We start from the raw sequence: 24,594 nt of genomic DNA on the forward strand, positions 1-24,594 counted from the left end.
GTCGTGCACAACCGTGTTCATTTTTGCCTAAGAGGTTTGTAAAAAGCAAGAAAACATTCAGATTATGCCATATAAATATTTCCTTATCAACCAGGCATTAAAAAGTGGGGTGGGCATTTACAGTGTCTGGCTCTGTGGTTGTTGTGATGTGCGGTGAGAGGAAGAGGGATAAACTGCTTTGGCAGCCAAATTTTGGCAATTAACCAGGTAGTGGCAATGATCCCTGCTCCTCTGAATTCAAACTTCAGGCCAGACACTCCTGGGGTTTTTCTGATGCCATCAATCACTTCAAAACCATTTACCAAAAACACGTATCAAATCCGAACAGTTTCAAGCTAGCTATTAGCTTATTAGCAGCTATTGCACTTCTGGCAAACCTATGGACCTGGAAACGGCATTGACCTCACTGGCTGGCTCGGTTTGAGACAAAAGGATCAAGATTAAATATCCCTCATTTCTGAAGGTCCCTGGACTCCGGAGATAGATGCAATTTTGACAGTAACTTGGGGCACTGGAATTTTCTAACACTAATAATCTAACTTAATCATAGCTGGCAGGCGCAGCAAATTTGTTTGTATGCGTGTACATGTATGTATGTACGTATGTATATGATTATATTTTATATATAAAAAAAGTCTAGAACCACATTTATAATCTCACACAGGCCAGACAGATGGGAGTAAGCCAATTTTCAATTATAAGCACCCTCTTTAGGAAGAGACATCTTGCAAAGGCCCATTTGCTTAAACAAGCGTGTATAGCTAATTTGCACAAGAAAAGGTCACTGTGAATGGATTAAGATTATCTCCACTGAGAGTAAAATAAAAACCCTCGTTGCATTAATTAAAACTACAAAACAGACTTCAAAGTAGGTGTCTTTAAAAATCAGGTCTCAACTTTGGCTAAATAAAATAAATATATTCCATATGAGTAGCAGCAGTTTCTTTTTCTCAGTGTGGAATATTGATCGGCAACTAAGTCCCCGCTCAACAGTCAGCAGTGACGCAGCACATGGAGGGAAAATGCTAGGAAGCTGGAACACAGGCAAAAAAAAGGTTGCCATTTTTAAAGCACTCTTCTTTTCACATACTGAGAAGTCTAAGCCTCATCACTTTCACTGCATATTGCATGACAGAAAGTTTTAATAAATACCAAAAATAGAATACCCCGTAGGGCTAGACTACACCAGTCATGAGTCCCCCATCATTAGCTTCCTAAAATTGTAAAAACCTGTTAATACCCTGGAATGCAACAACATCCACAAAACGTCAATGGCAGAATCAGAACACAAAGAAAAAGCAGAGAATGAGGCCAGCGGAAGTGAGACCGCCAGATGCCACCAACTTTTCGTCTTGAGCACCTTTTCTTCCATATCTAATTTGCTGATACTAGGATCGTTTTTTCAAAAGGGGGAAGAAGAAAGGATTTTGTTGACCATTTCCCACCTGAAAACCAGTTAGCATCTCGCTCCCGTTTGTGCTTTTTAAAGCTTAACCTATGATTTATTGCTTAGCTGAGGAATAGCACGGTCCATGGTCATCAAGCAATTTATCTACATCATGCATACTCCGAGAGCCTCATCCTAGCCTTGATGTATGGGCACAAAATTTCCACTTACTGCAACGAGGCCTCCCAAATATAACACGAGCAGAACCAGAGCAGAGCAATATCCATCAAGATATTCAAGCTACTGTTAATGAATTGCACCAGAGATTATTCTCACAAACAAATTTCATTGCAACTTCAACTTAAAGGTTTTAAGGTGGCTCAAAACACTCTCCGAGAGCAGTGCTAAAGGAGTCATCTTGAATTTAATCCCCTGCAGCTAACATTCTGGGATTAATCATCTCTTTCTTTGAAATCCTTGAACACAATGTGCTAATTTTGCTTTTACTAGTTCCAGGATAGCACAGAAAGGAAGGGGGGGTACACTGATTTAACCAAAAGATAGAATACAGCCCAATATGCTTAAAAATGAATTTGGAAATGCATTTCACACAACTCCTGCAAACAGACACAAGGACATAAATATCTCTGCCAGTTACAAGCATGTCTTTGAAATGCGAAGCAGCATTTATGGTGGAAATGTTTTATATGTACAAAATAATACTTTACAGTACAGTCCTTAGCAGAGACCATTTCATGTTTTCTTCCTACTGCCACGCACCATTTGGAGAAGACACCAGCTATAAAAACGTTCAGTGCTAAATTCTCCTGCAGCCCATAGACTACGCGGTGAACAAATGTTTCAGCGTTGACTGTGCAGCAGAGCTAGAGGTGCTCGGCACGAGTTCAGGAGCTGAACGGATATAAAATTGGCAATAACAAGAACGATAAAAGCATGACTATATGGACGTGACCAAGACTGAAAGCGTGCCCAGTGGGAGCCACAAGCCCCACACTGAGGACCCGCAGGAGCACGCTGCAAGCGTGGATTTCAGACTCTTTCCTAGTGAACCTGGTCCAATTTTCAGAAACACAGGAATAACCACTCTCCTAGGTAGGGCAGACACCTTCACATTCAGCACTATCCTGGTATCTATTGCAAATAAAAAAAATCTATTGCACCAAATACTGGTTTAATTTCTTCATGCTCTTCACTGACGAATCTGAACAAGACCTCTGGGAGGCAATAAAGCATTATAACCCCCTTCCCAGTTGGCGGAGGGGGCTGAAGTAACAGTGAAAATAGTCATGCGCTTAAAAGAGGTTCTTCTAGATTTCCCTTTTCTTTTTCTGCCCTGGAAACGAGCAAATATATCTGTTTTTAGAACTATTTATTTCCATTAGCCAGTAACATCTGAGGGCAGCGAGACAATTTGCTTAGGGTATTGTAGTTTGCATCGCTGTGGTTTCTCCATACTTGGAGCTCCCAACTTGTGGGGCCTCAACTATCTGCATATCCAGACATTTTCATTTTGCGCATTTATGGAGGTTTCTAGAAACCATTTACGGCAGAGAAACCGGAGTGACAATAACCTGCCACATCCCAGGCTTGCAGCAGGAGAGGTTACAGCGCTTCCCTCTGCACAGCGCTAGCGGGCAACGCGCGTGCTCCCGGGCAGTTCCTCGTCATTTGTTATTTAGGTGTCACGTTCTTCCTAGCGCTTACTGTTCGTTTAGCATCGGCAGTTAATGTTCCCAAGCATTTATCGTAGAAAAGCTTTGAAAGGAGTCTGCTGCTTTGCTCGTGGCTATTTATTTGCAGAATGCTCCTGGTTTCTTCTTCTGAAGACTGCAGGACTGCAGTGGGGGGGGCGCATGTTCCTCCCGTTTATTCCGGTATTCCTTCATTCTGCACCTTCACATGGAGGCAGCTCTTCACTGCCAGTTTTAAGGATGGCTTGGCCTGGGCCTCAGCTGCATCAGTCAGATATGTTAAAACCCCAAAATGCATATGCTTTTAAAATGACAGTTAGGGTTTGAAAACTAAAATAACTACAGATTTAACCCAAAGCTCACGTCCCTCTGTAAGGATCAGCAGGATGTTTTATTAACTTTCAGGCTTCCTTCCATAATGATTAAGTGCACCATGTTTGCAGCTAATACCTTTTTAGGCAGCATAAACAAATAGCTCTATTTGTAATCAATTCTAATTTATTCACATTTTAATTGAAATATCCCCTCCCTGCTACCACCCATAGCTGAGAAAACATGTACGGCCCCATCTATCATGCAGGTGTAAACACTAAAACGCTGTGTGGGCAATTACCAGAAGAAGAAATGCTGCTCGGCAAAATGCTCTTATAGTTTTAACTCCTTGATCCACTGCATTGCTTCTCTTGGTCTCCCTCTTTTCTTTTTTTTTTCTCCCTCTTTTTTTGATGCGCCGACCTCGTCAGTCACCCCGGGATTAGGCAGCTGCTTGGAATTCCTGGTCCACCGTGATCCTACGGAGCCCGGGCCGCTGCGGAGGCTCTGCAGCAACTAATCAGTCATGCCATACATTCCTGCTCACAGCTTAAGCATTTCCCCATGTCACTACACTTAAGAGATTATAAACTACCCTAGGAAACATTTTCACTACCAAGTTTTTTTATAAACTTTTTTATTTCCACATCGCCATCCTCGCTGGCATAGATTGAAAAGAGGTCTAGAAAAGAAGCTACACTGTTTTAGACTGGATCAGTAGTACGTCTAGCTACCCAGATTACTACTAGCACGTACATTTGGCTGCTCATTACCATACATTATCCAGATACATACCACCTGTCACATAGGAATCACAAAGCAATGTACATATTTTCTCACGTAATCCTCCGAACACTGGTACGGGGTATCATCACCATCTCCATTTCCCACGTGGAAAACCTGAGATACAGATGACTGGTTGCTCCTCAAGTAGCTAGGCAGAACCCGGGAACCCTAAAACCAGGGTGCTGACCTGTCTCCTATCCCCTCTGACGATGCACTGCATACTGAAAAGCAGCCATACGTCATCTCCATCAAAATTCAGATGGAAATACAGGAGCCGAACAAATTAAATGGGCTTAACCCAGCAGTATATATTTTAACAGTGCCACACATAATCAATCTTTTGGAAGATGTTGGAGCCCATCTTTGGCAGGGAGTATCAGCACATACCGCTGTGGACGTCAGATGGGATTAGAGCTGTTTTTTCTTTCCCAAGCCAAAAACTGCTATGGCATGCAACCAAATAAGTCCAGGGCTGCCTCCTCGAATCTGCAAGCCCATGACCTCACACTGCATCTTCCAAAAGTATCTGGATCAGTTCAAGTGCTACAACTAAGATATTAAACACACACTATATTGCAAAGCTAAATGGTAGAGTGTTTCCTAGTTTTCCAGTGTATTAAGTTTCAGCTATTAACCAATCAGCCAGCTTTCTATGTATGAATTCTTAATGCAGAGGGCTCTGAACTATTGGCTGGAGAGCCTGAAAAGAAACCCATTCGGTCCCATGGAGTGTCTCGTTGCTTGGTTTCCATTAAGGTATCTTGGCTTTTAAATAAACTGTCAAGTAAAACTTGGCACCGAAAGCACCAAGTGAGTAACTGCCTTTGTAGAAAACTTGACAGCTCAGCTGTGCCTCAGATAGATAGCTGCCTAAGACTGAGCTCTAAAGACTCATGCATCCTACTTGGAAGGGTGCCGTCGCCACAAACTACTTTGTATTGGGATTTACGGCTGTGCAGTGCTTTCAGCTGATCTTACTGCTGGTTAACAGGATACTGGCTGGCAGTTCATTTCCCTCCCTCTCCACAAGGGTTGGTTCTGGAATTAGAAAGTTTGGAGGTGCAAAAATATAATTGGAAAACTTTTTCTCCTGCTTAAAGGGCTAATTGATTTCACAGGTGTTTAATTATCATTTGCTGTGAGATAATACCTTGTAGTGCCATAAAAAATGGATTTAATTTTCGAGTGCTTGCAAAACCATTGCCAAAGCCAAGTTAGAGCTAAGCTAGATAATTATTCTATAAATCAAACACACTGCCTCCTTTCTTTGAAAATTTTAATACTTGGCTATAATGATATCTGACGACCTTGAAACTAACATAAAAAGGATTTTCTTGCCAAGTGCTGAAAGGCAGCCGTTGGAGTATTTCATTCAGCCTGGTTCATTAACGGCGAAGCAGCCAGCCATGCTGCTCTAGTTCTGGGTCCAAAAGGCGCCAAGGTGCAAGTACAGTAGGGCATGCATGAAAAAACAGCATTCTCGGCACATAGGTAACGGCCGAGTACAGTTATGAGGATGAGCTGAATCTGAAAACGCTGCAAAACTCACGGAAATGCTGCAAAATTCTTCTAGGCCTAGTACTGGCGATAAAACTTTGGAAACATTCAGCAACCAACATCAAGGTACAAGTATTTTCTCCTTTCTGTGAAAAGAATTGTACCAGCATCTAAGGGGAAGTACAGCTTTCACTTTAACAGACTCATAAAAAGATCAAAAGATACTGGAAAAAGCCTTTTGTTACAGTTAAGATCAACAATATTCACTGAAATCTAAATCATTTTTAAAGTCTTCAGTGGCATGACGGTTGTACTCTGTCCACTTACATATTATACACAGAAACTTAATGGCTTGTTTGGATACACAAGCCATTAAGCCAAAGTACGTTCTAATAGATAAAATGTGTTTTAATGATTTTTCAGCACATGACATTTTATGTAAATATATATACAGTATGCCCTGTAAATCTGTATGACTCAGGCAAAGTAAGCGCAACGTCTGGACTGCCAAAGACTAGCCAACTGGCTGATAGTGACCTAGAGGTCTTTTGCAGGTAGCTAATGTTTTCTCGACATCATCTGATGCTTAAAGCTAATGATTATCTAGCAAATGTGCCAGACAGGGTTCGTAGGTAGTGTATTGGAGTCAAAACTGCAGATATGCCTCTCCAGACAGTGCCGTGCCCCAGTTATGAGCAAGCTGCTAATTCACACGTGTAGTCCTTTCTCTAAAAGTAAGCGCTGGCTCTCAGGCTTTGAAATCCTCCAAGAGCACCTGTTTCCCAGCAGTACTGCCCTGTACCGGCAGTAAGGACATCCACAACAGGTCTGAATCAGAAAAGGTCGCAGGACATAAAAGCACCACTAAGTTCCTCCAAGGAACGCAAATGCAGCACCGCAGATCGTGTAATAGTCTAGTTTGATGGGAAAACCTTAAAGACACAGATATTTGCATGCACGGATACATGCACAAGACCACATATACGCAGAATAACAGTGTACGCTGCTAAATGGACCTAACTCGCCTACCCACCTCCCTTTGAAGTGACCATATACTTCTGTGAATCCCCTTTGCCAGAAATGTGCACGTCTGACGCTAGTCGCCCAACAAGCTGCTTGAATCTTACAACTTAAAGATAAGACCAACCTGTTAAGAGTATCTAGGAGTTCAAGGCATGTGCAGGGAGGCAGGTTCTTTCTAACAGAATTCTTTTAACAATAAATTATGCTCAATACTGTGCATCGTTATGGTGCCTCTACCTTGCCATTTTCTGGAGATCATAAAAGTCTTTTGAGTATTTTAATATAAAGAACCTCAGCCTGTCGATGAGAGAACAAAGTGGCATTTCCATCTTACTGATGGGGAAACTGCCACAGAGACCCGCTGTGCAGCAAAGCCGCGTGCGCATTCTGGGAAGGGTTGCACATCTCCCAACTTGGAACTTCTGCTTCATCTCCTAAGCCGCGTTCCTGGTACTTCGCATAGAAAAACACAGAATTAAGTTAAAAGTGATATCTAATACTCAACAGTGTGCCCTGACATTTCAATGGATAACTAATTCTTAAAATTGGGTATATTATATTCTTGCCTTCACAGAGTTACTTTGTTAGGCCTTTAGTCTTCCTCTGGCAGCAAAGCAGTGTCAAAAACACGTGTCCTAAAGAGCCTCCACCTGGTCCCAATAACTAACCTCAAATGCTCCGATGGTTCAGCTGTGAATATCTTTGGAGTAACTTTCCACTGCAAAGTCAGTGTTCTTATTGATTTGTCCTCTAACTTAAGAGAAAAAAAAAAATCCTACTACTGAAATTTTAGTTATTAAAGCATCAGTTTGGATTAAAGACCCAAACAAAGAAAAATCCATACCACATTTTCCGAACAAAGAAACAAATTTTAGCTCATCTGCCACCTACTCTCATTTTGAGATTACAGGACATACCTGAAAGTCTCAGAGTACAGAGAAATAAAAGGCTTATTGTGAGATCTCTCGCCTGTCAACACCTGCAAGTCCTGAAGCCAATGACTCCCTGCTGCCTGTCGAAAAAAAGCCTCCAAATCTTTCTTAATTATTTTAAATAGCTTTTTATTGAAAACTGGAGGCAAAAAAAATGCTAAAGAGGATCAGCTTTCTACAGTTTCATGCTGCAGTATCTGCAGTTACCGAATGCTTTAACTAAACTAGAAGGAGAAATGGCTGATCCCACTGAAAAGCCCTATATGTTAAAATAGGGCTAAAACCAGTATTTTATGGCCATTTATGTCATGGTCCAATAACTGCATTCACCAGAGTCTACTGCACTCTGCCATAAGGAGCACTGTCTTCTGTGCTAAGCTGCCTGTAGGATTTGGATTTCAGTAGGATACTAGAGAAACCATGAGACCCTGGAGGCTGAATTAGAAGGGGTTATCATTTCTATTCATGCTTTGAGCGTCTGGTTGAGCTCTTTACTGAATGGCTTAAAATAGTCCTTATGAAGCTTATCGTTTTCTATTCAGCTGCACAGATTTTCCCACTATGGCTATCGAGCTCCTAAGTGACTTGCTGGCGTCTTTAAAAGTTATAGTTCTCTAGACGCAACATCTGAAAACAGAAAGCAAAGAGGATGTGCAATAGTGGGCCTAATTATGCCGGAGTTCATTTCTGTGAATGACTAGATTTGTTCGGGGAAAAAAAAAAAAAGGAGAGATTTTATACAGGAACTGCTGGCAGAGACCCACACTGTCTAGCCTTGCTGACCCAACACGTAACCATTCTTGGAGAAAAAATTAGTTCAGCAAATCCATGGAACATCTCTGAATGAAACAGAGAAGTGATTTATCTGAACCCATAAGAAGTCAGCTGTAGGAACACAACAGATGAAGGTACTTCAGTACTGCAGTTGTTTATCAGTTCTCATAATCCCTGTATCTCAGGATCTCAAAGTACTTTCTATCTCCATTTTATAAATAAGGCAAAGCAATCTCAAAAACAGGACTAGGATACATATATAGGGATGGGGGAAAAAAGCACTAATTCTCCATGTTGTAATTGCGGAGCTCTGAACTCGAGGGTGAAATGCCAGCTGGGTTACAGTCCAGCGGGGGCTTCCCTGACCTCTCGAATGCGATTTTCAAAAACCCTCGGCAATGCCCAAATCCTGCTTCCACTGAAATTAACTCCTCTTGTTAAGCCCTAGCTAAGTGCTTGAGAAAATCTCACCCTGCAGTTTTCTTTCTGTAGCTGCTATTGACTTCAATCAGAGTCAAAAATCAATGCATTTATTTATACACCTGGCAACAGCAGGCCCTCCGTTTCTGGCACAGAGTGGTTAGGGAAGAGGCGGGCAAAGCTCACCCAGGTCTTTTACTATTTATTTGGTTCACCTGTACCCTCCTTGTTCTGCTTTAGGTCCTAAAAGCAAAGAATAGCTGGTGCGTTAAGAGAAAGGGTGTGCTCCTCAGAGATTCACAGCTCACCCCCGGTTAGGAAACCCCAGAAATCCTGTACTGGGAACTGCAGGCTCCTGCGCCCATCTAGCCTTGCTGCACACACAAAGGGGCACGGGGGAGAAGACAGGAGTAATGCGGAGATTTGCTCAGGAAACAGAAATTAAAGTAAATATTGACTCTAGCCTTTGAACCCAGCTGCCAAGGGATAAGAGCCATCACTGGGTTCCAAAAGACAGACTTGCAAATCTGGCCAGTAATTCAAATTAAAAGATTAAGTTAGAGACTATGACAGCAGACGCTTCTCTTCTGAACTTAATGAGGACTAACTTCTGCAATAAATGAGCACAGGAGTGCTAACTGGAAGGGCAGGAAACTCAGGAAATTTATTTCCTATTGCAGTCAGCAGTGATTATTAAATAATTTTTTTTTTTTTTTAAGAGAGAGAAAACAGGAGATAGTGGGAAGAAATATATAAATTAACTAATACTTGTTTTTCACTAATACCTCCCATTCCTGTTCTCCATTTTGCTAGCACAAAGGTAGATCAGAGCATGACAGGCACAGTTTAAAAACTATGACTGTGCTCCAAAGAGTGCCCAGGTAAAATGTGATCTGTCACTCAGCAGATCTACTCCTCTTGTGTGCTGACTCATTTCTGCTGACCATAGTAAAATCAAAAGTTAAGTTTTCTGTTATTTGCTCTTCTTAGCAAAAAGGCAGCTACAGCAAGGGAACAGCTCCTCGGCATCCCTGCGTCAGCATGTCCCCTTTGGTGCAGGGCTCCCCTTTCCCTCCTGAGCCACAGCAAAAAAATGTGAGCCACATGCAATTCAAATTAAGTTTAGATTTTGCCTTTGGCTTTTATAAGGTTGCTTACAGTTACTCGTAACACCTTTTATAGGATTGTTTATGCAACTCCAGTGGTTTCCAGTCAACATAACATCTGATCGGGACAAATATATTCAAGTCAACAGGGCTGGGGAGTCTTATCCACATGGAACGCCCCGTGGTGACACATGGGCATTTTAGATCCCAGCCTGACTGTGCAAGACTGAAACCTAAAACCCCACATGCACATGTTTGCACATAGGCACGCACGCACACACACTCGTGCATATACATACTCTTGCATAATTTACACAGTAATTTCATCTGGAAACCCGTGAGGCACGTGCACATCCTTCCTCTTCCTGATCCCATCCTGATACATGAAGAACCTCACGTTATTTTTGCAAAATTACTTTTTCAAAATCAAGGCCCGTTTGGAGGGCAAAGTTAGAAGGATAACCGACCAAAACAAACAGGAAAGCCCGTTCTGAGGGAGAGCTCTTCTTGGGAATGCAAGGCAAAGTCCCAGGGAAACCCCGTACCTGCGGCTGGTGAATGCCCGAACACTCACATCTGTGTCCCTAATGCACCACTGCAGCATCACGCGCCTGAGCTGTGTCGGGACTGAAATCCAGGCAGCGTTTCTCGTTCCCTATCGACGCCCAGGACTCAGCACCGCACAGGATCATCCGTGTTGCTTTTTCAGCGATCCTGCCCTGCTGGGCAGCGTGTGCCTGAACGTGCGACGCCTGTTTGCAAGCTACTACATTATTTACACAGACTATTCAGGCATAGCAGCAAGGGTATAAAACATTTATCAACAAAGGGGCCAGTTTGTCATTTTAAAATAATTATGTTTCTTCAGAGAAACCAACAAATTCAGTTGTCTCGGAATCATTTATTAGACTGTGCAGATATGAAAGGACTCTCTCGGCCGGCGGGAGGAGTCTCTACCCCAAACAGAGCTTTAATCATGAGAAACTGGATACCTCAGCAAGGAAATCTCAAGCTCACAGGTCTGGTAGCCAGAACCCTGATAAGAAGCAAAGAGGTTAAACAAGGAGAAGCAAGGAGGTTAAGCAGATCTTGGCACTTTTTCTTGTGAGCTGCCAGCCGTCGAAACACCCCAAAGAAAAGTACAGGGTTGTTAGACAGAGGGCTCCAAGATGTCCTCGCAGATCTGCTGTGCATCCGGTCCCGGCGGCGCATCTGCACCACGCTTACGCCTTGGAGCAGCTCTGCCAGCCCAGCCCCGCGGGATGTGCGGGGACAGCGGGGCGCAGCACGAGATATCCATAAAGGAGGTTTCAGCGCAGGGTGACTTCGGCTTCCCAGATCTCACAAGCGGTTACATCCCAGTGCCCTGCGCTGGCAGGTGAACAGGCTGTCCGATTGCCCGCTGAGCGGGGGGTCTGTGCGCCGCTTGCCCGCGGCGTATAAATCAGCCCGCTAGCTGTCCCCGCAAGCCTCCACGCAGGTGTTGGCCCGCGTTTGCTCGCACGCATTCCAGATGGGTTTTGGCCCAGGCACCCTCCCAGAGCAGCCCCTCCAATCACACTTTCGATGTGTCAGCACTTTCTGCTGACATTGGAGGCAAAAAGGTGCAGCCCTGGAGCAGGTTTTCTGGAACGTCCTCACGCAGCACAGATGCCTTTCACATACAGGTTAAGAGACTATAAAACCCCAGAAGCTAAATTCCACTGTAATGCTTGGCATCTGAAACGGGACTTTCTTCCTTAGAAAGCAGCAATTCTGAAAAGGATTATAGGGTCTCAGTGGACAGGCAGCTCAAGGCTGTAATAAAAGGGTGAATGAATCCTTAGACGTATCGACCACGGAGTACAAACAGAGAAGGAATTTTGCCTGTGTATCCACAACTGGTGAGAGATACTGGAATACATTCCACGCTAAAACTCCCAAATTTCAGAAAGATGCCGAATAACTGAATACAAAGAAAAGGGACAGAAAAGTTAGTTATTTAAGGAACTGGAGTAAATGCCCTACTGGGAGAGACTTAAAGACCTCAGCCTGTTTAGCTTATCAGAGAAAAGAATACAAAGGGACTTGATTACAGCACATAAGTATCTCTACGGGGAGTAAAAGGAAGGGAGCTGAGAGTTCCCTAATCTACCCAGAAAGGGCAGAACGAGAATCAAAAGGTGGAAGCTAAAGCCAAACAAATATCAATAGAAATCTGTATGAAGTTCTCAGAATTGAAAGTATTTCAACCATTGACACAAACTGCCACGAGATGGTGGCTTCTCCATTAAGTGAGCTCTTCAAATCAAAAGTGAATGCTTTTCTGGAGGAGATGCTATAATTCAACCCAATTTACTGGACTCAATGCAGGGTAAACTGGGTGACACAGAACGGGATGCAATATGCAGGAGATCAGACCAAAATAATCTGACGGTCCATCTGGCCTGCCTTTTTCTATAAAAGCTTCTTGTATCTGTGTGTTTTCTGACTGTCAAGAGCACAAAACCACTACCTCCCATATTTTAGTATGCAAACTTCATCATATTAAATTATTATTGAAACGTGCAAGGACATTAAAAGGGACAGAGTAATCTGATAAGCAGCTTCCTGTGCAACTCAGATAGCTTTACTAGAGTAACAATAATAATAGCCCCTTCTGTAAGACTAACCAAGCAAAGACTAAAATCAATAAATAGGATTTTTGCTGCTTCAAACCCACACACTGAACTTAATCAAGAATGAATTATCTGATGAACAGGACAGTTGAAAAGTTCGCTAGTATTATATACAGAACTGTATTGCATTTCTCGAGATATCAATTGGTTTCATTCCTATAAAAATCTTTACAGGACTTTTTCACAGGGATGATCATCAGGATCAAACTACCAAATGAAAAGGTGCACTCCTCGATTATCATTATGGTAAAACTAATAGTGGCTTCCATAAATTCACAGGGAAGGAGGAGGAAAAAAAAACGCAAAGATTGTGCCAGGGTGACAATTTTTAAATGGTCTGTTTTTAATGGTTTAATGAAATTCTCCTGAGTTCATCTATAGACACCGGCCAAGAATGAATAAAACTGGAAGCCCAGGGACTTGCAAAGTTACTGTGATGATCATATTTTCCTTATGTAGAATATTTTGCTTTCTTTTCCTTACATCTGTCAAAAGTTTATGATCTCTGTCTAGTCATGCAGCCAGTTTTTCCACTAAAATATACTAAGCCCTCTATAATTTACTGGGGAACATTGGCATTTATTATTTTTTGTAGTGAACAGTTCTGTCTAAAAGTATTTTCTCGTCATATATTAATATTCTTGTATGGGAGGTTTGCGGGAAAACAGAAAGAAATTTAAAGAAAGATTCTTGCCTGTTTTTAGTGTCATCCCATCATACCTTGCATTCAAAGGGGAAGAAGGTCTAAGCCCTTCAGCTACACTCCAAAAATACAGTTATCATCTTGTTTTATACCTTCCTCTGTTTCAGGTTTTCTCGCTCTGTGGAGTAAATAGAGCCCTGGCAGAAAACCAAGAGGACGTAGACCTGTGTGGTTTGCATCTTCCCCCAGCTCGGCACCGAGAGCTGGCTGTGGTTTCCCCAGGTGTCTCCCAGCCACGCTCAGGCAGAAACGACAGCAGTTAGCAAGCACGCCCTCAGCTTTAGCCCTCTTCCCCTGGCATCTCCTTCCGGCTGCGCAGGTTTGTCGCATTTCAACAGCGACCTTTTCCGTGGAAGTCTGGTAGGATGCCATAACCACTGTGTCAGCACATTCCCCATGAAATTCATGAGGGAGCTTTCAGCTCCAGCTTTGCTAGGAATTTGGAAAAAATTAAGCCTTTAAAGTGACACATGACCTTGCTGTCTGTCCCAGTGCTGCCACAAATGTCAAAACTCTCAGCAAACACGGCTTGAATAAGAGATTCGACAGAAGCCCCATAGAGAAGTTTACGGCAGATGGGTGATGCTGTTAACCCTTTATTCTGTCAATTTTATCATGGCCAGTAATTTTTAGGTCTCTCCTCAACCCCTAAACCCCTGACAAATGGGCACATTCATTTTGCCTGAAGATGCCAGTACACAAATAGCTACAAAATGGTTTCTGAATCACCATGCATTTCTAAGAAGGCTATAGGGAAATGTCCATGTACATCCACTGGAGCTGTTTGTATTTATCACAGCTGGAAAACAGCAGTCTCTTAGCCTGGAGCCTTAATGCACCTACGCTCTTATTTATCTGCAGGAATGTAACTAATCTGCACATTAAACGTGCGAGGCAGCGCAGCGAAGGACCGGAAGGGAGGACGCTATTGTCCTCAGCATCCCAGGTGCAGCTTCCCACCCAACACAAAACAGATCCGGCTAAAAGCTGTTACCTGCCGCATCCAATTTAATTTCCAGGCAGTGGAGAACTCCATAATCCCTGCTGTACAGAAAAGGAAATAAGTGCTGAGGTCGGACAGGAGCAGGCTGGGGAGAGGGCCAGATGCTGCGTGGGAACAGGAGCGGCGAGCAGCAGGCAGCAGCCAGGAAGCTGGCTGAAAAGGGAAATCCGGGCTATTTGGTCAACCTGGATTGAGAGGCCAAGAGCCCAGCAGAGTCGTACCCCTGGGCTGGTGGGGATCCAGCAGTTGCTTCAGCCACCAAGGACACCAGCCTGCAGGCAGGGACCTACCGCGCCAGGCTCTTTCCTTCATATTCCTGAACCGAGCTGCCTGCCGGGGCCAGGTTAGAAACTCGGGGCTCACTGTTTAGTGCCTCAGAGTCACCCTGCTAAGGTTTTTGCACCTCCCGTCTGATTCGCAATAGCCCTGCTAAAAGCCGTCTTCTTTTCCCAAAGGCACATCAATGTCCTTGGGTCCAAGGCAGTCAACACCTCTAGCACTTGTCTCCAGCGCACGAAATTCAGCGTTCGTGCCGACAGCTACGCGGACCGGACCGTCCCGACGCTTTGTCCCCGGGGATACGGTACCTCCTCTATAACCTCAGCCCCCCAGCTCCAGGCTACCAAGATGGAAAAATCTGGCTACAGTTTTCACACATTGACAGCAACAAGGTTGTTACTTTGCTTTATCTATACTGTTTACAAAACCGCACCAAGGTCAAACAGAGAACGCCACTGAAGGCTCTTCCCAGCAGCATCGGGCTTTCGGTGCTGGGGAGAGGTTACGCGAGCAGGAAAAATACTTCTGCCTCTGACGTCCGTGTCCTGACCCCGAGCAACCAGCACAGGGCGAGTTTTGAGCTTAGCCCGAGGACTGTTTGTAAAATGATCGATGACGCACGGAAACGGGCTCTTGTTTGTCTTACTGCGCACGGCAAATATTGTTTTTAATGACAAGATTTTGCCAAACGGCTCTAAACACACCCAAAACAAAATCCTTGAGATAATGTTGCACAAGTAAAGCAACACGATCACCAGCAGTCTTCCAGGAGGGACTGATCAATCAGGCTTCTAATTTTGGCTTAGCCTGCAGGATTATTTTCATACGGGTGAAAAATAGATGCAAGTAACGTCACCTACCCACCTCTGCTGCTCTTACGATCAGCCAGGATTGCAATGAGCTGTTGCATTGCTTTTAAGCTGAAAATCCTTCCCTACTCAGCTTTTGGAGCAATTTAATTCTTAAATTCCCTCGATTTCCAAACAAGGTTTCATTAGAGGTTGTTTTTCAAGGGCTCTAAGTTAATAATGAACACACAAGCCCTAGTTTTGGTAGCAGACTCTCTAATTGCTTTTGGTAATCAATAGTTGGATGTTACCATATGACTGCGCCACGTCCCAAAACGAAGCAAAAATAACTCACGCCTCTCTGAAAATTAGGTGCGAAAGGCTTGTAAGAGCAAGGTAAGCAAGTTATGTTCCCTATCTGAGCCCTTTTTTTTGCAGTCAGGCAGATGATGATGGCCAGATTCTGCTCTCAGTTACTCTGGTGTGAATCTCAGTGGAGTTGCTCTGGATTGACACCGACGTAGCCGAGAGAAAAACCTGCCCCGTCAGTTTTCTTTCTTCGGTGTCCGCTCTTCTAAATGTTGGGATCCATCTGAGATATGCTTCTTGGCTGCCTGGCCTCACCAAGCCAGCTGGCATCTCTCTGCCGATCTGGAAGTGTTTAACTCAGAGTATTTCCATACGGCTTCATGGACACTTCTAGCTGTCAAGAAAAGAGAAACTCAAGAGCTACCTCGCCTATTCGGAGTGCAGTCATTTGGCTAACAGGTCCAAATGGCTCTGCCTTTGTCCCGGAAAAAAAATCAGCAGCACCATGGAAATCAGAGTCTAATGTTCTGCACTGAAAGCTGAAGGTTTTTTAATCTTTGGCACCTGCAGAAGGCTGTTTTTCACAAAACTGAGTGATAAAACCCTACAAGAAACACTCATCCCCAAACTATCTGTGTGGCTTTTGCACACATCTGTTTCTCTCCTGTCCTCAAGAGATGTCTAAAATCTAATTAACCAATTAATTTGCAAATATATTCTAATTTATTCAAGGCAGATTTTCTTAGTGTTAAATTATCTGACAGTGAACCATACGCTGTACACAGGAACAGGACTTCATTAAAATACCAAAGGTTACACAAATGGAATAAAAATTATATTTGTACTACAGTCAGCACATACTTATATCCCCTAATGAGAAAATGTGTTTGTATTTCCCTATTTCTAATTTGTTTTTGCATGTTTGGTGTAAACCTGTGGTTAATACATTTGCAGTACCAAACTACTACATCTAGTGTGGAAACAGGAATATTCCGAGAGGTCTCCACTTCTATTTAACTCGTAAAGGAATTTAAATATATAAATAAAGCACAATCAGTGCCGGCAAAACTCTTCTCTTGGCCCCAGCAATGGTATAGAGCGTTCTGCAGGGAGAGGGAGGTACTACCACTTGCATTTGCACGCCCCGCTGGCCCCTCTCCTTGCTGCGTCCCGCAGCAGGTACCCATGTTTACAGGGACATCTCAAGTTATAATTGACAGCGCTTGTGCAAAATGAGTCGAAAGGAAAAAACTGATGTGTTGGTCTTGGCTGCTGCATTGAAATGGTTTTTTTCCTCTCCCCCCCTCCCCAAATAGCTGTATGGGTACAAAATGCAACAGCTGGCCCCAATTCTGCCAGCTACTGGAGAGATTGTATCGTTTATCCATGGCATCCGTCGCAGCTACACTCGACCTTTACGAAAACACAAGAGATGTGCTTCGTGTTTAGCCAAAAAAAAAAAAAAAGAAAAGAAAAACCCTCCCCTAAAAAAACCCTGCCCTCTGTAATTACTAACTACCCAAGTATTTTTTTATACAGCATTAGCACAAACAAAAACACTTGGTCTGAATATATCAAGCTGAGAATTACCTCCTGAAGATGTTAATGCTAGTTATTTTCTTTGCATGACAAGTAATTCAGTTTTTTTTATCATAGTTTATTGTACCACAGTTGCACTGTGGTCAATTAAGACCAAGTAATTACCCTTCAGGTGTATGTACACCTAAGTAAGGGACTGTTTCTGTACTGAAAGATGTCCTAAGGAAACCTCTACAAGGTGAAGGAATGAGGGACTTTTCCCACGTTGCACACCAGATCGGCGGCCGAGCTACCAACGGAGCCAGGCCTCTCAAACCGCAGCCCAGCGCTGCAAGCCCTGGGCTGTCAAGAGGCACCCAAGCCTGTCTGCGCGCCACCGGGACAACACGCTAACAATACGCTCCGTAAATCCCGCGTTGCTGGCGGCAGCAGGCGCCGGCGCGGCAGGAAACGCTCACCCGGGGACGCGGGGTGCGGGGCTCGGGAGAGCAGCTCGGGGCCGCCGCCGCCTTCCCAGCCCGGCACGCTGGGGAAGCGGATGTTCTCGGGGTGCCCAAAGTGCTATTTTTACTTAAAAGGAGTAGGACAAGCCAGTTACTTTAGGAGGAGGTGAATTAAAGTGAGAGATGCCTGCAAAGCTGGGGACGAGCTGAAATCCCCACGTTTTGGGGCATGCTATCAGTTTTAAAATTGCACTTTTAAGATTTTTCACGGCTTATGTTCAGCGGCAACACTTCAGGCAAATACATAAGGAGGCTGAAGCGCCCTCCAACCCCTCCTCACGCTTAATACTGAACGTGTTTACTTGGAGCGCGCATTGACCCGGAAGAGGCGATGGCCTGCAAAGCCACCGCATCTCCAGGGGACGGCGACTACTCGGGACGGGCCAGCCCGCGGCCAGCCCGCCGGCAGGTTGGAGGGCAGCACTGCTCCAGACGGCATCCGCCGCCGAGAAAATGCCGGTTAGCGCACAACTGGGTACAGTAAATGGGCTTATACAAACACATTACTAGGTTCAAAAGTTAGAAAAGAGGGCGCAGACTTCAGCTCCGCAGCAACCTCGCTGGACACGTCGCAGCAGCCCGCGGGGCCGGCAAAACAAGACAGGAGCGGGACGGGCGAGGGGGAGACGAGCAACATACAGAAGGCAGCCTTGACACTCCCATTCATAAGAATAGTCAATACACGGAGATGGATTTAAAGTGCTAAAGGATTTTTTTTTTTTTTTAAGCACGCAGTTTACAATTAAGTTGTGGAACTAATTGCCACTGCACATAATTAAAGCCAGGACCTGGTATGAGAGCAGAGAAAGAACGAGCAACAGAGAGTGAGAGTATTACCGCTCTCTTAGAGTCAACAGAAAAGGAGCGAGGGGTGCTTAAACTCTGCGTTTTCATGGTATACTTCAGACTGGCCCTTGGGAAAGTTATGTCACGGTCATCCCGTACAGATTTTTACATCTTCCTCAAACATTAGTACCAACCATTGCCAAAAGCTGGATTAGACTGCCCACAAATATAGTGCGGTATGGAAACAACCCCAATCATCAGTTCCTACTAGCTGACACTGCTACATTTTATTTCTGCAGGTCTCCTTTCAGACAGAATTTACAGGGAATCTCTCCCATGTTTGTAGGAGTCTTGCACACAACAAGCAGCAACACGGAAACATGGAAAAAAAACAACTGAAAAAAAAAGCTATCTGTGGGATGAGGAGCGATGCAGGATCTGAAACTAATCTTAATTCGCTTTTAAATCTCTTTTCCTTTTCAGCAGTATGTGAAACACGCAGAAAGCAAATGCTCAGTTACAAGGTCAGAGCCGTATGGGGTGGTTTGGGCAATCAGGTGAGCTGTTCGAGTTTGCTATCACGGCTCATTACGTCAGGAGAACCTGTCCGTACAGCTCCAGAGTTGACATGGCTGCTTATTCACTCCAAAAAGCTTTTAAATGTATTTATTTTTACTCATATCCAAAACAAAGATTTAAGCAGTGCCCCATGGGCTGGCTGCACTGGTCACTGACACAGCTACCTAAAACCACCTAGGACTGAAAATGAAACTCTCGCAATTTCACGAGTAAACCACAAAAACGCCCTCGTAAATGATCTATTCTCTTTCTAGCCTTTGACTTGAAACCTCGATCAGTTTATCTTGCAGTGACCTAACTATGAAATGCAGACTGTCACACACCAGCGGCTCCATAAGCAGGGGGTGAGGCGGGGAGCACTGGGCTCATGCCGGCCGTCTTGAAGTGGGTGCAACCTTTTTGCCATATACAGAATTGATGAAGTATCTGAAAATCATTCCCACTTGTGCTGGTCCTAAGGCATCCTTCCATCCCAGATCTATGGTCAGAGTTTCGAATCCTTCAATAACAACAGGAGATCTTTTCCCCCTCACCTAAAGTTTTATTATCTTAAAAATTGTACATATTTACATACTTGCCTATAATGTAATACTGTAAAACTATGCAACTAGACTACAGTTCTCTGGTTTAGGCATTAATAAACTACTGATGCATCCATCATTGACTATTAATGAAGACGACTCTTTGCAAAAATTCTAAAACTTAAAAAAGGTCTCTGATCAAAATTCGTTCCTGTTTTAGTGACAACTTAAGCTATGAAATATATACTCAGCATCATCTCCCTTAATGTCAGCCACAGTAAATTACTGTCTCGATACTGAGGATCCTAGAAGGAAAGGACAATTTCTTCTCCATTTTTCATATAAAGCAAATGACACTTCTTACTCTGCTCAAGCAGGGTCTACCACTCACAATGTATTTCATATGCATGCTGTTTTTTGCTGTCCTCTGAAATGGCATTATATGCTCTCAGATTTTCCTGCAAGCTTTAGCTTAGTTAAGACTCGCTCAATATTTTCTTTTTAGCTGTTGGGGAGGAAAATAAGATGGGGAAAAGTCTGAAATTGTCACAGCACCAAAGGGCATTGCCTATAATCATGCAGCCATGATTTAAAGCTAAATGACAGTCTATAATTGAATTGTCTGGGGTTGCCTAAGGTTTATTTACTGAATTCAGACATGCAGCACACAAGCTGAAAGAACACAGCTCTTTACTTATTCATATGAAAAGCAGGAGGGAACCGCCAGCTCTGCAGGTACCTCTGCTTGTGAGGAACCTTCCACAAGTGTTGCAGCTCTTAGGGCAGCTTCAGCGGAGCAACAGAAAAGCATCGTCTTGTCTAGAGGAAGGGAAGACGTTCACGACTTGGGACTTCCCATCTCAAAAGAGAGGACAGAGTTCATGCAGAAAACTGCTGAAGTCTCTCTAGATGACGGCTTCAACGGACTGAGAGGGCAGAGCCACTTCTCAAGCCCTCACCGCAATACCCTCCCCATCCAGAGCCTGTCTCATGTATTTAGATAGCCATTTGGAAGCATGCACGGTTTCTTCTTGTGCTCATACAATGTGTAGCACACTTCCAGGTATCGCCAGACTAAAAATGAATAGCAGTGATAAAGCATTTGTAGTACAGACAAGGCGGAAGGCACAAGCCTCCCTCCTCTTGCCTTGATAAGGGCACAGCCATGCTGTGAGTACAAAAATGTTCAAGCTGACACTGGATAAACTAATCCTGCTGTGACAGCACCGGGAAGGCACAAGACTATGGCATTCCTGCCAACCTAGGCTTAGTACAAATGTGTTTGCAGCAGCCTCCACACCCGAATGGATGCCTGAATATTTGTGGTGGAAGTGAAGGACTGCTAACGCCTTCAGGGCAGGGAGCTGCTGCACCAGCCTTGACCCTAGCTTCTACGCTAGGGCCAACAAGAACAATTTGGATAACTTTAACTGTCCATGCAAAAATATGAAATAAAGGTCTGAGGCCACCAACACATTTAACACCAAAGAACCAACACAGTTTGTTAATCTGCACCACCACAAAGCATTAACCTTCAGCCACAGCCAGCTAAGGTCTCTGCTTTTCAGAAGTCACTAAATAACAGAAACATATGTTTGTAACACACTTTTTCCAACAGGTATGCAATCTGACGCTTTGGATCTACGCTGCTTATATGTAAAACTGCACATGTATAGAAACGCTCCTGAAATCTACTGCAATGCCTCTAGCATGCTTCGCCATACGAACTTTTACAGATACCCCGTTGTCCAGCCTGTTCACGCTGCTGGTCAGCCAACAATACACACATAGTATGAGGGATAACACAAGGTCTTCTCTCCTACAAACAGCTTTATTAGATCAGTAGGTAGACAGAACTGACTTGACTACACACATATGCATAAATACGCTCAGATCCAACATACTCGGTTTGATTCAAACTAACTAGTATCTTGGGCCCGTTCTTGGCCAAGATCTCCATCCCCTCCCAGTACAGCAGGCGTATTACACCTTTCACTATGAAAGGAGACAGAGTTACACAGTGGTCCAACCAGAATAGCCCTGAAGGAAACATTGGCTCTGTACGGCTAGGGAAGTCCACAGCCATATCGACATGGCTCTCCTTTCCAGCTGAAGCCAGTCAGAGTCACTTACAGCAAGCTTTTAAGGGGCCTTGACAACACAAGCCTTATATTTCAGTACACGTTAGTCAACCCTAAAACTGTATGTTGGCACACCAGATACTCCTCAATGCTAATCTAATGAGCACTTTGAAACACCGTATTTCAATTATAGCAGCTCTCTTGCCATTTTTTCTTCGAAGAACCCTTTACTCTTGCCCAGTATAGACATTTTGACTTCTCATACTAACCTGGGGCAACATAGCAGAAATGTTTGACTTTTCTCTGGTCAGAAAAATGAAGGGGGCAGAATTAATGAGGGTATCAACTCTAGGACGTCTAAGATGGCAATCACTGCCTTGGTTAGTCTGACTCCTACTCCCGCAGGAAAACCCTCAGGAAGAAAAATATCAGCTTCTGAGTGGATGAAGTCTGAGTTTTATGGAATTGCTGCTCACACTGTAGCAAAACTATAGCTACGAGTGAGAAAAAATAATTAGGTCCCAAATCTGCATTAAAACATTTTTGCCAGGATTTTGTTCTTGAAATGGAAAACTGTTCCCACAAGGTCTATTTTTAGACATTTTATTTTGAAGAGATCAGAAAAACTCTTCATGTTTAAATTTCTCGGTGGGAAGTTTTTACAGTAATGACACTTAGAACTAGAATAATGATGACAGAACAGAGGAAATGAGCGAATGTTGTAGGTCCCCGGAAATACAAGCGTAGGGCTGAAATCAATGTGCCCTTAACAAGGGACATGCTCAAAACATTCATTCCAACAGCAAGGGTGTGCCCTCATTAGCCATACTCCACTTACTCATTATGGTTATTTGCAAATAATTTCATATATTTTGGGATCATCAACTACAACAAGTACTATTTATCATTTTAATTCACAAAGAGTCAGTCTAAGAGTCAATTCCTTTGACCTGGTTTCATTGAGACAGGAGTCATACTTCCAAGTCAAAGTCAGAAGCAAACGGACAGGCTGGCTTTTCCAAACAGGAGGCAGGGGTGTCCCTGAACTGCTCACGCCATACCTGGGTGGACAGGGTGCAGAAGGGGTCTACCTAGAAAGGAGGTGGGAAGGATGCTTGCTTCCTCTTGACGTTTTAAGAGGGGGAGGGCAAAGGGTGAGGAGAAAGGAAGAAGAAGGCCTCAAACAGTGACGAAGCTCTAGTGGAGTAAGAGAAAGAGGTGAGGTGGGGTTCTTGACTTTAAAAAGAGAAGCAGGGTAAGAAAGTTTAACAGACCATTCCATTGCTTTCTGAAACTCATGGAAGGATCTCCCTTACTTTCTCCATCAGTTCCTTGGTAGCAGATGATCGTTTTTTTTGGTTTTTGTTTTTTTTTTCTTTTAATTGCTTTTCTACAGCCTGCAGGGTCATGTTCCACCAAAGCCTTTGTACACAGTGGATTCAGTTCTCAGGGCAAAGTCTGAAACTCTTGAGTTTTCGTTTCTTACAAGAACATTTTGTGATTTCCCCTGAGAATATGCCATCATACATACTTCTGGAAGGAAATTATCTATCTATAACAGAAGCAACCTCTGAATCATGCGTGACATGCTTCCTCTGTTAGACAGAGTGACAATCTAAGCCCAACTTCCTCTTCCTCCCGCGAAAACCCCCACATATTTAACCCTTTAGAGTTACTTTCCTCATGAAAAGTAATTTAAGACGACACACATTCTCCACTTTGCCCTAAGCATTAATCTGGCTGGCTGGCTGGCAAATGCCAAATTATGAACGGGCAATGGAGTGAGAAGACTATAACAAAAATGTAAGAGTGTGGTTGATCAACAAATAGCTTAAAGAAACTACTCATCAGCCTTTCCACAGCACGTGCTGGATTTCAGTTAGATGCAACAGCTGGTTCAGTTGTGTGGGATCCAGGCTCTGAAATCCCAAATTTTCAGGGTGTCAGAATCTACCCTGGTGCTGGAGAGGGCATGGGGGAAGGGGAGACAAAGACGGTATTAATTTCTATCTGTGTAACTCTTCTATCAGCCAAAACCAGCTGAGGATTTAAATTCTGAATCTCCCAAAATAGGAATTACTTTTCCTACAGCGTTTCCTGTCCTGAAGGACAGAAAATTCCCCTTCTTTAAGAATTTTTCTTTGGTGCCCAGATGACTGCACTTTGGTTTGCAACTAGAAAATTCTTTAGAGACATATGTGACATTTCATGCTGTCAGAGAAACTGCCCCCAAAAGGCTGGTTTAACAATAACTTCTTGACTTTTCACTTTGCACCAATTAAAAAAAATTAGAAGACTGGAGAGAAAAATTTTAGCCATTCCAAAGGCCATCTTAGGCCTCTCCGTTCCTTAGCAACGTGCTGTGCAACAGCCGTTAAGTATTTAACCATATCGCCTCAGTATGTGCTGGGCGTTCAAGTTTGGGGATAATAGGTTCCAGTGATAACTATTTAGAAATGATGCTTCTTAAATGCCTTGCAGATCCAGTCAAATGAGGGACTTACGGGGTCTCCCTGTCTTCCAAGCCAAGAAAAGCAAGAATATTGTCTAATATTCACTTATTTACTTAGCGCAGCAGGATTTAAAGGCCTAATCCTGAGAACGTGTTGGAATACTTACCAAAGCAAGTGTTCCCAGCTATATTAAAGATTAGAAAGAGTGCGAGTAAGGTCAAAAGCTATACATTTGCTTAATTCCTGTTAAAATAAGTAAGAGAATAGCGCCCAAATGCTCCAGCATATTTGGCCTTGAGTGTTTTTTGGGCTCAAGCTCTCACATATTGCCATGACAGGCACTACAGAAAGCACTAAAAAGACGTTAGATACCGTCAGATTCCCAGCAAGGCCTAAATAAGGCTAAGCTGCCACCACGTACATTTACAATATAGCCCTTGAGCC

General features: G+C 43.7%; 1 protein-coding gene across 1 annotated transcript in view; it reads right to left on the reverse strand.

The window, feature by feature from the left end:
• The window catches only part of EXT1 (exostosin glycosyltransferase 1), a 188,122-nt gene that overhangs the window by 26,813 nt on the left and 136,715 nt on the right, over positions 1 to 24,594 (reverse strand). The window lies entirely within an intron of this gene.

The sequence above is a fragment of the Struthio camelus genome, chromosome 2 (assembly GCF_040807025.1).
Source record: "Struthio camelus isolate bStrCam1 chromosome 2, bStrCam1.hap1, whole genome shotgun sequence".
Classification (NCBI taxonomy): Eukaryota; Metazoa; Chordata; class Aves; order Struthioniformes; family Struthionidae; genus Struthio; species Struthio camelus.